The sequence below is a fragment of the Lepisosteus platostomus genome, chromosome 4 (assembly GCF_059453375.1).
Source record: "Lepisosteus platostomus isolate fLepPlt1 chromosome 4, fLepPlt1.hap1, whole genome shotgun sequence".
NCBI lineage: Eukaryota > Metazoa > Chordata > Actinopteri > Semionotiformes > Lepisosteidae > Lepisosteus > Lepisosteus platostomus.
The window spans coordinates 71,771,062-71,783,855 of NC_142614.1; the positions used below are offsets into that span (position 1 = coordinate 71,771,062).

The 12,794-nt window shown below is 40.5% G+C and overlaps 1 long non-coding RNA gene across 1 annotated transcript; it reads left to right on the plus strand.

Moving 5' to 3' along the window:
- The first annotated feature begins 697 nt into the window (after positions 1-697).
- On the plus strand, positions 698-6,602 carry LOC148673789 (uncharacterized). Its single transcript, XR_015936109.1, has 2 exons — positions 698-1,808; positions 6,323-6,602. It is a non-coding gene; the product is annotated as an uncharacterized LOC148673789 (long non-coding RNA).
- Positions 6,603-12,794: the final 6,192 nt, after the last annotated feature.

Consider the following 12,794-nt stretch of genomic DNA (forward strand, 5'->3'; position numbering starts at 1 on the left):
AGAATATGTTACGGTACTGTCAGGATGCAAATGATTCACCTTGCAGCTTTGAAATAAACAGTCCCAGAGCAATGTTTCATTAAAATTAGTTCCACTAGCTTTCAATTACTTCTTTGGTAAGTAAACCGTAAGATTTTTACCTTAACAGGCAATAAAGACAAAACTTCACATACGCTGACTTACTTCCAATTGAGATTCAGTGTGAAAGAGAGGTTTTCACCCTGTAATTACAATACATTGACATTTTATTCTGATGCTGAACGTACACTTATCCTTCGAAAAGATTTTTAATCTGTCTTGAGTTTTCATTCGGCTGTCTAATTCCTGCAGTCACCAGTCAGGTATTCTTCAAATTAAAGACTGCCAGAAATGAATTGTGGTTGAATTTGGATTTGCATGAAGGCTACAACATTTTTATCAAGTGAAAGACAACTGTGTGTGTGTTTAATATCACATGGTGCAAATTCCCTGTACGTGCAACTTTCAAATTCAAATACACCTTGATTAGATATATACAAATCTGTTAGCTCTTGTGTAATGCCATACACAAAGCTGATGATTGGCTTGCTCTTGTCCTGCGATGGACTGGCGCCCTGTCCAGGGTGTACCCTGCCTTGTGCTCGTTGCTGGCCGGGTGGCTCCGGGTTCCCGCCACACCGTATGGTATAAGGCATTTTGGCAAATGACATGACTACATGGCTTTTAATATTATTATGGATGGGATGAATCACCCATAAGGGACATAGCATTTTCTAATATATTGTTAGATAAGCAATGTACCCATTTTCAACAATGTCCTCCCATAAAGAACCACATTTATCCCGGCTCACACTCCTGCAGCAAAGGCGTTTTTAAGCTGATGTCATAGCCACTACTGCAAAGACTGAGATGGCTGTGAATGATGGAAGGCACATATGTCTAACATTAATACAGACTCTGTTCTGGCTTTCTGATTATTCAGTCAATCTACTCCTTTGCTTTCATGCAACATTTGCTAGTGATGGGACTTTGCACGGTCCAGCAAAGAGCTCTTAAACCCTTATATTAAATCCACAACTATTCCATTTGTAAACATCTCTCCGGTTCATGCATTTGTCTCTATATTGTGTGGGTGTTCTTCTACACATTCTGCACTCTTTCGGACCATGAAACCAACTACTGTATTTTTCCTTCATGACACACTATGCTTGAACTGCTGCCATGTTGAAACCTTTGCCAGTATCCACTTTGTGTGAGCTACTGTAGGTTCATGTCTTCTTCATTCAAACTGCCATCCGCCTCATGCAAGAGAAATTGCACTCAACAGAGCTCCAGAGATAATCAGCTAAAACGTGATTTTTAGTGTGTGTTTTTGGTGTGTGTGGTGTGTATTTACCTTACGAAGATTTCAAAAAGAATACTTAACATTTTTAACCGAAGTATAAGCTCATAAAGTGCAAAAATATCTGACCTGTTGCATTTCGTCTTTTTAAATCTTGAACCGGCCATGATCTGTGCTAAACCGGCACGATTTTGAAATGACCATTTGTGTTTTCACACTGCCATTCCTGACCGGGGTACAACCAGGCAGTGTAGGCAGACACCTTGGAAATGGTCGATTATTGCGTCACAGACGGACGCGCCCCGTTCGGAAAATTCATCACCCGGAGTCCTAGACGGAGGAGAAATACTGTATGTGAAACCGTATAGAGAAACTCTTCTTTCAACTACGCCTTTGAACGCCTGTACGCACCGACGGGGCCCACGAGTCGCTGTTCGCTGAGATCTGAGACAGCCCATCTGGGCTGTCCCGATTTTTACCGGTTAAGGTAGTTAAGCCATTGCATTATCATTTACTACGACATAAGCAGCATTGAAAAAATGACGCTTGTGTACAGTGTGAGCTGTAGCAAATCACACATTAGATTACGTACATCTGGAGCGTTCAAGTGGAGAATCAGTATTCCAGCTACTCATTCAATGCAGGATAAATTTAAAGCTATTTGTGATACTAAAGCAATTTGAGCAAAGAGGATCATTACATTAACACTTTAAAGTGGATTGTTTATTTTCCAAGTTATTAAGACATTTGCTGCTATCCTACAAAAGCTAAGTAAGTGAATTTTGAAAATTGCATCTCATTTTAAAATAATTAAATCCCACATTATATCTTATTCTTGCCAGCAATAAGATTTAATGCAATAATTTTCGTTTTAAAAACTGATTTCAGATAGTTAAATGACAAATGATGAAAAGGCTGATCTGGGTGCCTGTTTCTCCATTGAAAATTTTGCTTTTTGTTTTTTGATCTCTGTATAAACCACCTTCTGCCAGACTAATTACAGACAAAAAACAACTTGGAAATCTTAGCTGAGTTTGAAATAACTACATTAATACCAGTGGTCAAACATTAAACATTTGTTAATGACATTTGTTAATCAAAAGCTATTGAAGTCAAGAACATTTATTGCTCATTTTATTCAACTGTCAATTTCCAGAATTTCCAGAGTATTTTGACAACAGCATGCTTTTACCCGCTGAACAGATGAGAGCTGTTTAGTAACAAAGGTGTGTAAAGTGAAGAAAAAAAACTTGCTTATCTTCAGACTTCCTATAAAAATAAATCTTTATAAACGTCTCCAATTTTTGTCAGACCAAAACGTAAAAGAGAATTCAGTATTATGATTCGATATTCTGTTGTGTACTGTACATATTGTTCCAAAAAATAGATTCAAGAATGACATATCACAGATTACTGCACGTTGGAAAACAGGCTTGAACTATGCAATAGTTAGAGAGTAATATCCACTGTATAACAACAATAAATTCAGAACAAGAAACTTCCTGTTCCGCACACTGTGATGCCACAATGATTCACTGATGAGTGTAATCGAGAATTGCTATTACCAAGTTTTATTTTGTTATTGCTTTGGAAATTAAAATCCAGGACATGGCACCCCTACAAGCAGCACAAACAATGAAACCTACTGCATTGACCCAATTGTCTGAGTCAGAGGACGAAGACCGCAGGCTACAGGCAGGTGGAAAAGTATCGCCACCCGTGCTGATGATGAGACAGAGCTGCCAGTGGCCGAGTGGAAGATTGAAGTAAAAGACCCCAGGTTATGGACAGAACCTACAGAAAACTAATTCTGGCCACTGCTGTCATGGTCCTGGCATGGAGATGGGGTTAATCCTGTGGAGAGGAACTATAGTGAGCTGGTTTGCCCTAGCCAGAATCCACCAAGATGCAGCAGAGATAGTCTTCGAACCAGCATAGGCGTAGTGGAGCCTCAAGAAAACAGGCTGCAGCCTTGGACTGAGGCAATCAAGAATTCGCCATTCTGTCCTGTGGAGAGGAAGAGCTTAGATGACTCTTCCTTGGTCGTGTTCTGGCTGATGGTCCTGATGCAGCACCTTTGGTGGTGGAAGCTCTTTCCTGGCCGCTTGGTTCTGCCTTCACTCCCTTAGCTGGCATCAACGCTGGTTGGAGTACTGGCGGCCGAACCCTTGTTCCACCAGGTGTTACACCTTTCTGCCCAAGTGTCTTGGAGTATTTGGAAGAGAAGGTAGCTGTTGTTGACCAGAACATGCTATTTGAATCCTAAAATTGCATCTTCCCTTCAGACACCACCCGGGTTTGATCCTGTCACAGTCTACTGTCTCTGCAATTGCCACCGGGTAGCTCCTGTGACAGCCAGACGCAACAGCTTGTGTAAAAACTGTTGCACTGCCCCGGTGGCAGCGACAGCAGCCAAGATACAGGAGACTGGATCCACAGGCAGGCTCTAGCCTGATAAACGTTTCGCTGGGAATCCGAAGCCGTGGTTAGACGTGAGAGGTCAAGCTGTGAGAGACTGATCACGGTGCCGTAGAGATTGCGAAAGAAAAACAGGCAAGGGTTCGAGGCACGAGAATCTGTCCAGGACATAATCAAAGATCAGTCACAGAGGACAAGAATGCCAAACGCAAGGGAATCCAAAAAGCGCAGTCGGTACACAACGGAGATTCAAAAGCAGGAAGGAGAGTAGAAATCAAGCTAGGACACCGAGTCATGGCATGAAAACCCAGTGACTGAGCAGGGACAATGAGAAGGCAGGTAACTGGGTAAGTGCAAGCTTAATTGCCCGTAGGTGGTATTGATAATCGCCCATATCTTGTCATTACAGCCTTAGATGAATTAACAGATCCAGTTGAGACTCCAGGGGGGATTCCCCGCTGAATCCTGCTGCTATGGTGACATGGGAATATGGGCAGGCGTCTGCAAATAAATGGTCACTGTATGGTTCGCTGTTGTAGGAATGTTTCATCCAATGCAGATTCGTTTTGTTGTCCCTCAACAATGCACTGCTTTGGCATGCCGTCCAGAATGTATTTTCTGTGGTGTGTGATGGCACTTATTCAAGAAAGTGACTCATTACCACAGTCACAGAATTTCACAATTACCGTGTCGTTATTTTTTTGTGGTATTTGGACATTTCAGTTTTCCCATCTTATTCTGTAAAGAACTATCACAAAACAACAGGTGAATTCATTCAATGAGTATTCCGTTAATGCCACGTGTTTGCTAGGGTGAGTTAATGTTAGGTAGCAGTAATGCAGATTTGGTTGTGTGTTTTCAGAGTTCTTTCAGTTCTGTGACACAGCTCATTTACTGAATCAGAAGTACTAGCTGAGGTATGGAAAATGGACAGTAATAAAGTCTGCAGTCCACAAGGATATCACCCATTTTTATGTAAAAGGTGCTGCTCATTTTACGTCTGCTCTGCTGACCCATTTATTCAATCTCTTTTAAAATTGATGAAAGTCTTTCCTTGTTCTGTCTCTTTTAAAAGATGGTAAAAAGTCAGCACCTATTGCTATATCCATTTTGCCTTGCCTTTCAAAGATCATGAAGGGGTTTTTTAGACAGCAGTTATATCTTTTCCTGATATGCATTCTGGTCTTCTTTCTGGCCATGTGTTACTACAGCAAAGAAAGTTGTCTGTGATATTATAATGACTCTTGATTAAATCACATTTATGCATAAACTACTTATAGTTTATCTTAGACTTCTGGTACTGTGGGACCAGTTAAGAAAGATTACATTGGAACAAGTCGTGGTTTCTAAGTATCTTAGCATATGGCTTGGAAAGTGCTTTAACTTTTCAAACTCATATTAAGACATTGCAGGCTTAAGTCAAGTCTAGACTTGGTTTCCTTTATTACAATAAATCTTGTTTTACACGTTCTCCCAGACAGGCACTCATTCAAATGTCTATATTCACCATATTGGACTAGGGATAACTTGTTCACAGGAAGCCTTCTAAAGTTTCTCTTAGGAAATGATGTGTTTTATCATTCTGTGATTCTATGATTTATGACTGGTGCCCCCCAGATCATATCATTGTGATCTTTGCCTCTGTGATTGACTGGCCAGAATACTAGATGAACGGTTCATTGGGTCAAGCTCATTTACAGATCTTCAACTGGAAAAACACCTTCCTGTCTTCATTATTTATTGCAGTTCTCTCTGCTGTTTTGCAATTTAAAGTGTACAATTATCAGATTGAAGTTCTTGAGCAGCTAATGACAGTTGCTGTCAATAACTGGAACGATCTTTTCCTTTTTTTCCTCTCACTGCATAATTAATCATTATTTTATTTTATTTAATCATTTTGTCTTCCGTTAATTATGAATGGATTACAAAGATTTGCTGTTGACCTTGTACATATCATACAAAAAAAAATGAATTATGCAATGACAGACAATTACTGTGTTAAAATACAAATGTTATAAGAGGCTGGGGTATGTATACCTGTAGGTGATGTTACAGTTCACATCGTGTCCACGCACCCCAGTTAACACCATGTATGAAATGACATAAAATATGACAAAATTTGTTAAGAAGGATGAGCTCTTGAAAAGTCATGCACGAAGCACATTTTCATACAGACCAAATACACGTCTGCCTAATTTTAATTGCACTGCAGTGGTTCCATTCCACAGAGAAGGAGAGAAGCTTTTGCTGGTTGAAAACATCTAAAGTCAGAATGTAGCATTGAAAGACTCCAGGAATGACACAAGAAGTGCCCGATTCAATGACTGGCGTTTGCTTGCCAACACGTATAACAATAGTATTGCAAGTATTGGCAAGATCTGAATGTGAACATCATTCACTGTCATATGAGGTGGACGTTTCTTTTCTGAATGAGTAGAGGAACATCCCCGTGGTCTATATGTAATGTTTCAGTCAGCCATGCTGTCTGCATGTGTTTTTTTTAATGAACTGCCTATTATTCTTTAACACTGCCTACCCACCATATTTCGAAATGCCAATTGTGTTTCTACATCTCGTTTACAGCCACAATCCTGTACCCGTATGAGGGTCATGGATAAGAACAGACAGGCGACTCTGACCCGTCTGTCTCTTGAGCCATTCTTCTGGGGTTATAAGCTTCAAACAGTACCAGCTTGCAGGAGATCCAGAGCCGACTGGAGAAGCGGAACATTGCATCCTTCACTGATGTCACTGCTGGACACCACAGGGTTTCCTGCTGGATATTTGATCAGAGGATCTCAGTATTCCACTTGATCTGCATTGTTTGATTAAATAACCAAATACGTTAGACAGGATGAATGGCTTTGTCTTGTTGCTTCATGTTTATGATCCATCTGCATAATTGTTTACAGAGCCTACAGCACAAGAAATTCCAGGAATAATCCGCACACTAACAAAATGTCTATCATGAGCCCTCTGCATAGACATGAACTGCTTACTCGGAAACAATTCAGGACATTGACAGCTGGAAGACGGAAAGTTTCTTTCGTGAGCCAGAGAACATCTGAGTAGTAGTGTTTCATTGTTCAGGTGGAGTGGCAGAAGTGCAATGATGGGAGAAGGAATCTCTGTTAACACCTTTGCTGCTCAATGCCACACTAATAATGCCCTTGATTGAACAAGTTTCTCTGTTTCTGCAAGTCCCTCTACAACTTTTGTAGCCTACCACATAGAATCACAACAACAGGACATTTTTCTCCTCAGTTCAGTTCCATGTATTATCTGCCATCTACAGGAGGAAACTGAAACTGAGCATCCTTCCCCAACTGGTTGCTGCTACACAGGAAGATCAACTGACTATCCCACAGCAGTCTGTCCAGAGGCTGATCAGGTCTGTGTGTCAGTGCTGCCTGGTCGGTGGTCATTTTCTGGGAGATCATATCTAATACTGAATTGGTAATGTTTTCATTTTGAACTCATGTCACATTTCTAACTGATAAAAATAAAAATTCTTTCATATGTATTTTTGGTTCACATTTTTCTGTGATTTTGTTTTGTTATCTATGTTTAAAATATTTGCTTAAATCCATTAGAACTGGGTATTGTGCTTCATATATCCATCAGTATATACATTTTGCATTTGATGTAAATATACTGGGTGATCCTAATTATCTCAGGAGATTTTATTAAACCCATGTCTGAGAATCTGCAGCAGCACTCATGTGCTTCATTAAGCAATTAAAGCCGGGGCCTGTTTTAATTCTTAAATTGCCTGTATGAAAAAAAAATCCATTGGTTAATGGTATCTATTTTAGATCATTGCTTCTGCACAGATCATTAAAATCACACTGGGAGAAAGAGAACTCTGATTGAAATTGGCTTCTTTTGACTATTATTTTCTTTCTTTCTGGATAGAAAATAAAAATGGCATCACATTGTTTACTTCAGCCATGGCCAGGAGAATTGCTAATGTAATCCATCCTTAGAAAGGGTGAGAAAACTGAACCAAATCATTACAGACTGATAAGTGGGACTTATGCTACATCACAAACATTCTATTACACATCATTTACACCCTCTAGACAATGTGAGGAAGAAATTATAAAGGCAAACAAAATGTCAGGATATATGCTTAAAAGCATATAATGTATAACCCACTAGTAAGGCCTCATTTAGAATATTGTACACAATTTTCATCACCATCGCCTTTGGTTCGTGATCCATTGTTCTTTCTGATGAAATTCTCTGGGTACGCTTTTTCAATGCCTTTGAGGATTATCAGGTATTGAAAGGCATTGGAAAAGTGTACCCAGAGGGTTTCGTCAGAAAGAACAATAGATCACGAACCAAAGGCCACAAGTGAAAACTGTGTGGAAGTGCGTGTAAAGAGAAGAGGAGGCACCCCTTTACCCAAAAGGTTGTGGGAGTGTGGAACAAGCTACCGAGTCAGATTGTTTTGAGAAATCACAAGAATAACCTTTCTTGTGATTTTCTCAAGAGAGATACCCGTATAGTGCGGAAACTGCAATAAGTAGGATTTTATTTGACCTCAAAATGAATATGAAAGTGAAGATCGTTAGTACAGTGGTGAAGACAATCTGTGAGGGCAATTAATCTGATTAAGAGGTAACATTGGAAATATGACAAATAAAGATCCCAGACCCCTGTGGAACACCTGAGTGAATGGAAGATTTAAAACTGACAAGAGATGCCCAGTTTGATTCTGGTAGCCAAACAGGAGACGACCCAACACATGGAAATATCAGTATCGTGATTCCTAGATAATTTTTCATGTGATCCAGTGGGATGTCACAGCTCACAGTGTGAAAAGAAGGAGAAGAATGCTCCCAGAAGTGACCTAGAGACAAAAGCCTTTGGCACATCATTAACTGTTTCTGTGCCGTATCTCTGTTTACACCCTGAAACTCTAGAGAATGGAACTGATGCATGATGGGATTGAAATCGAACTGCTGCAGTTTTTGGTGAGAAAACTGGATTTTAAATACTTGCGTATCCTTACCAGGATTTATCCAGAATCTAAGCCTCTGTAAACAAGACTATATTTCAGTGACTCATTGATGAGGCCAGTAGCAAATGGACAGAATTCCAGGAAGCAAACCTTTCAGCAAGGGCATAGGAATAGGGTTCAAGACACAAGCAGAAGGTCTCATTTTAGCTACCACCCAGTCACACAAACAGCATGTAAAATAAGAAAGCAGGAGAAAGCACAGTTGTCATGACAGCAGGAGATGAAATCAGCAACTGCTTTTTAATATTACATATTTTGCTGCAAAAGAATTGCATGAAGGTGTTACATTTTTCAGGAGAGGGAGGAAAAATTATTAGCTAGCTGGTCGTGCTCACGATGCTTTTGAGCATTTAAATGATGGTGAAGAAAAGTTTAATTTAAAACTAAATCCATAACTGGCAAATAAGGTATTTTTACATAAATACCTCACAATAATTATTAGGATTAATAATAGAAGTAATTATTATTACACTTTAAGCTATGATTTGCATTGACGATTTTAATAAATACATTTAATCATAAATTATCATACATTTTAATTCATTTTAAAATCACAGTCCAAGCAATAAAAATAAATACAATGGAGTAAAACGAAATAAAACAGGAGCAAGAAGAGACGGAGTCTTCTTCAGAAAGAGGGAGGAGGCAGAAACATGAAGTAAAAGGGCTGATAAAGAGAACAAAAGACAGAGGAGGTAAGAAAGTGTCCAAATGAATGGAACTCTGGCAGCCAGTTCCAAGAGGAGTGTGAAAAGCTAAAATCTGTTAAATGAACGGTTGAAAAAGAAATTAGTCGAGCGCTGAGAGCTGTGGGAAGGTGTTATCCTCATTTCATGATAATTCTGGCTTCTAATGTCTGTCTTTCTGCAGGATGTGTCCTGGAATTCCTGTGAAGGGATGCAGACAGAAAGGTCAGTCTGATTATAGCTGGGAGAGATGAAATGAGGAGCAGTCACCGTGGTGGGATCTTTGACACTCACTGCTCTGAGGTGCGCTAATAAGTTCTGCCGGTTTTCTTCCTGCCTCGGTGATATAACCGCCGACATACAGAGCGAGAGACACAGCAAGTGAGATTGCTGTCTAGGCGCAATGCTCCCTGGGCCATCTGAAATGGTCACAAGTGCCACATACTGTATACCACATACACTGTACAAGTGTGAAATCACTTGGCCGGGACATAGCGAAAACACCCCTCCTCTTTTTGAGAAACGCCCTGAGACTTTTAATGACCACAAAGGGTTAGGACCTCTGTTTTGTATCTCATCTGAAGGACAACACCATTTTTACAGTATAGTGTCCCTTGTCTCTATACTGGGGCATTAGGACCCACACAGAACCAGGGTGAGCGCCCCCTACTGGTCCCCACTAACACCTCTTCCAGCAGCAACCTTAGCTTTCCCAGAAGGTCTCCCATCCAGGAACTGACCAGGCATCAGTGTGCTGGCAGTTGTGAGTTGCAGGGTGATGTAGCTTCTGTTGCAAGAAAAAGTGCACGAGGCAGATGCTGACTGTGGGTGATTGAGAGAACTCTGAACAAGAGCAGATTTGGTGGTTGGTGGTATGAAGGCCCTCCTTTAAAACGAAAATGTTTTCTTTGAGGATCTCAGGTTGTGAAAGTGTGACCCCTATGTGGTCAGAAGTTTTTTTCAGCATCAGGTGAGAGCACTCCTCCCAAGGTGTTTTGTATGAGGTATGGTATGAAAAAATGTTGTAAGAAACTGATGTGTTGATTTTTGTGAATTAAACACTTTTGATCATGGTGATATATTCTGGGAAAAGATTCCCCTAATCTATTTGTGATGGCTTAAATGATCTTCACAACTCCATTAAGTAACACATTTGGTCAATATGACCTATAGCCTCCTTGTTCTTTTTAATATTAAAGATATCAGTACTTCTAAAATAGAGTCCAACAGCAAACAGTTTCGTAAGCACAGTCGTACAGTACCTATGCATTAAGGGATATGTAGGGCTAGATGGTGTATCTATCCCCACCAGCAGATTGATAATCTAAATAAATCTAATTGCCTTAATTAGTTAGTATCAACGACCCACTGATCCGGTCCTCTGAAGTCACAAGCTACACCTGTGGCTCAGTACTGATTGGAGGAGCTCTCGCGCCCCAGACTCACAAACACCGTTACATTCCCAAACCCGCTGTTTCTCGATCTCATTCCCTTCTTGGTTTGTCTTGATCTATAGCCTCTCCTATTGACCTGGCTTCTGGATTTTGATTATTTGCCTCTGCGTCCTGCAGGATTCATAGCTATGCACAGGATTCCTTGGAATGCTACCTGCTGGTTCCCTGACAGGAGCACTGTACTATAAACCTTCAAGTGCCTTGGAAGCCATGGGGTTTGTGTGTTGCAATCTGAGAGCACCGTCTGAGTAACATACCCCACTCTCATCTGGGCAGAGTCCAGCTAACTGCATCTCCACCTGGAAAATCCAGCTCACTCCAGTGATGCCTGGATCATAAAGCCCAACTCTTTACTGGTAGAGTCACTTTCAGTAATAGAAACTGCTGCTCTCAGAAGTATTAAGCATGATGGAAGTGACAAAACCTCAATAATGGATTGTCATTTTCCCTTCTAATGATCAATTAGTTTTATATCTAAATTCACAGTAGGTTTCTCCAGTTCAGGAGTTCCCAGCCCTGGCCATTGAAGGCCCACACAACTGCTGTTTTTTGTCCCACTCAAACTTTCAGCTACACACCTGATCCCTCAATTGACTTAACAATGGGATTAATTTGAACTGTTTGACTGCTTTCAGCTCTTAAACCTGTTGGAGGTGGCCTTTTAGCTGTTGCATTCCACATGTAACATTAAATCCTAAACTTCAGAGCAGGAACTTGCAAAAGTTCCAATCAAGCAAATTGTTAGTACAATTAAGGTTTCAATGAGGTAATTAAGATGAGTGGGGATTCTACCCAGCAGGTGTATAGCCCTCTAGGACCAGGGTGGTAACACCCTGGTCTAATGCATAGATGGGACAAGTGTCTGAAAGTGTGATATCAGATAATATTTCTTTTTTCTGAGCTTGATTCTTATACAGACCTACTAACCAGGTAGATTAGGAATTGTCAAGCTGTCTGGGCTGTAATTTTGTGTGTGTAATAGAACTGATACTGTTCAGTTCTTTTCAAGCCATGTTTGGTGCAGACCGCTGAGAGGCTTGTTTAAATATTGATATACTTCATATTGGTATCTGAATACCTTTCAGTGTTAAAGGTGCAAGCGCAACCTTTGTTGTGCAACGGAAAGGTGGCCCATAAGCAGTGATATTTACTGCATCTTTAGATCAAGTGTAACGAGATGTATGAAACTCGTGTTAAAGACGGCAATTATGCACTTTACTTACATCGATGAAAGATTCCTTCCCTCTCTGTGCCTCCTCCTGCTTCTTCAAAAACTGGGATATGAAAATCCAGGTTGTGTGACAAAAATGAATGAAGAGTTGCCAGTGGACAGGAAAAGACTTGAAGCTGTGCATGTGTAATGTTATCGCAAAACAGCATTTCAACTGGAACCACTTACATGTACCAGCACAGCCATGCCACCCACGAAATCGCTGCTGTGAGGGGAGTCGTCTTCTCGGTGGTCACTGTCCGGCCCCCGACACCTGGCAAGACAACGGAGCTACTCTGGACCGACAAAGTGTTTCAGAACTGAGCATTATCCATTTGTCCAGCTATGACTGTATCTTAATCCAGAGCATTGCATTTGTGCCCATTCACACCCCTGAGTACTTTAACAAGGCTGTGTGAGTCAACTACAGTACCTTGTTCAAAGCACAACAGCTCTGCTCCCACCCAGAACTGGAGACCACCACCTTTCAGCTTCTAGTCCACAGAAACTAATGTTAACAGAAACTAGACATTATTATGTATTATGTAGTTGTACTTTGAATCTTAATCATCAAGGTATTATTCTGAGAAAAGGTATCAAAGTGCATCAAAGGTGTACTGTCTTACTCTGTCACATATGATCAGAAAGTACTACATTTGATTTAAGATTTCAAAGT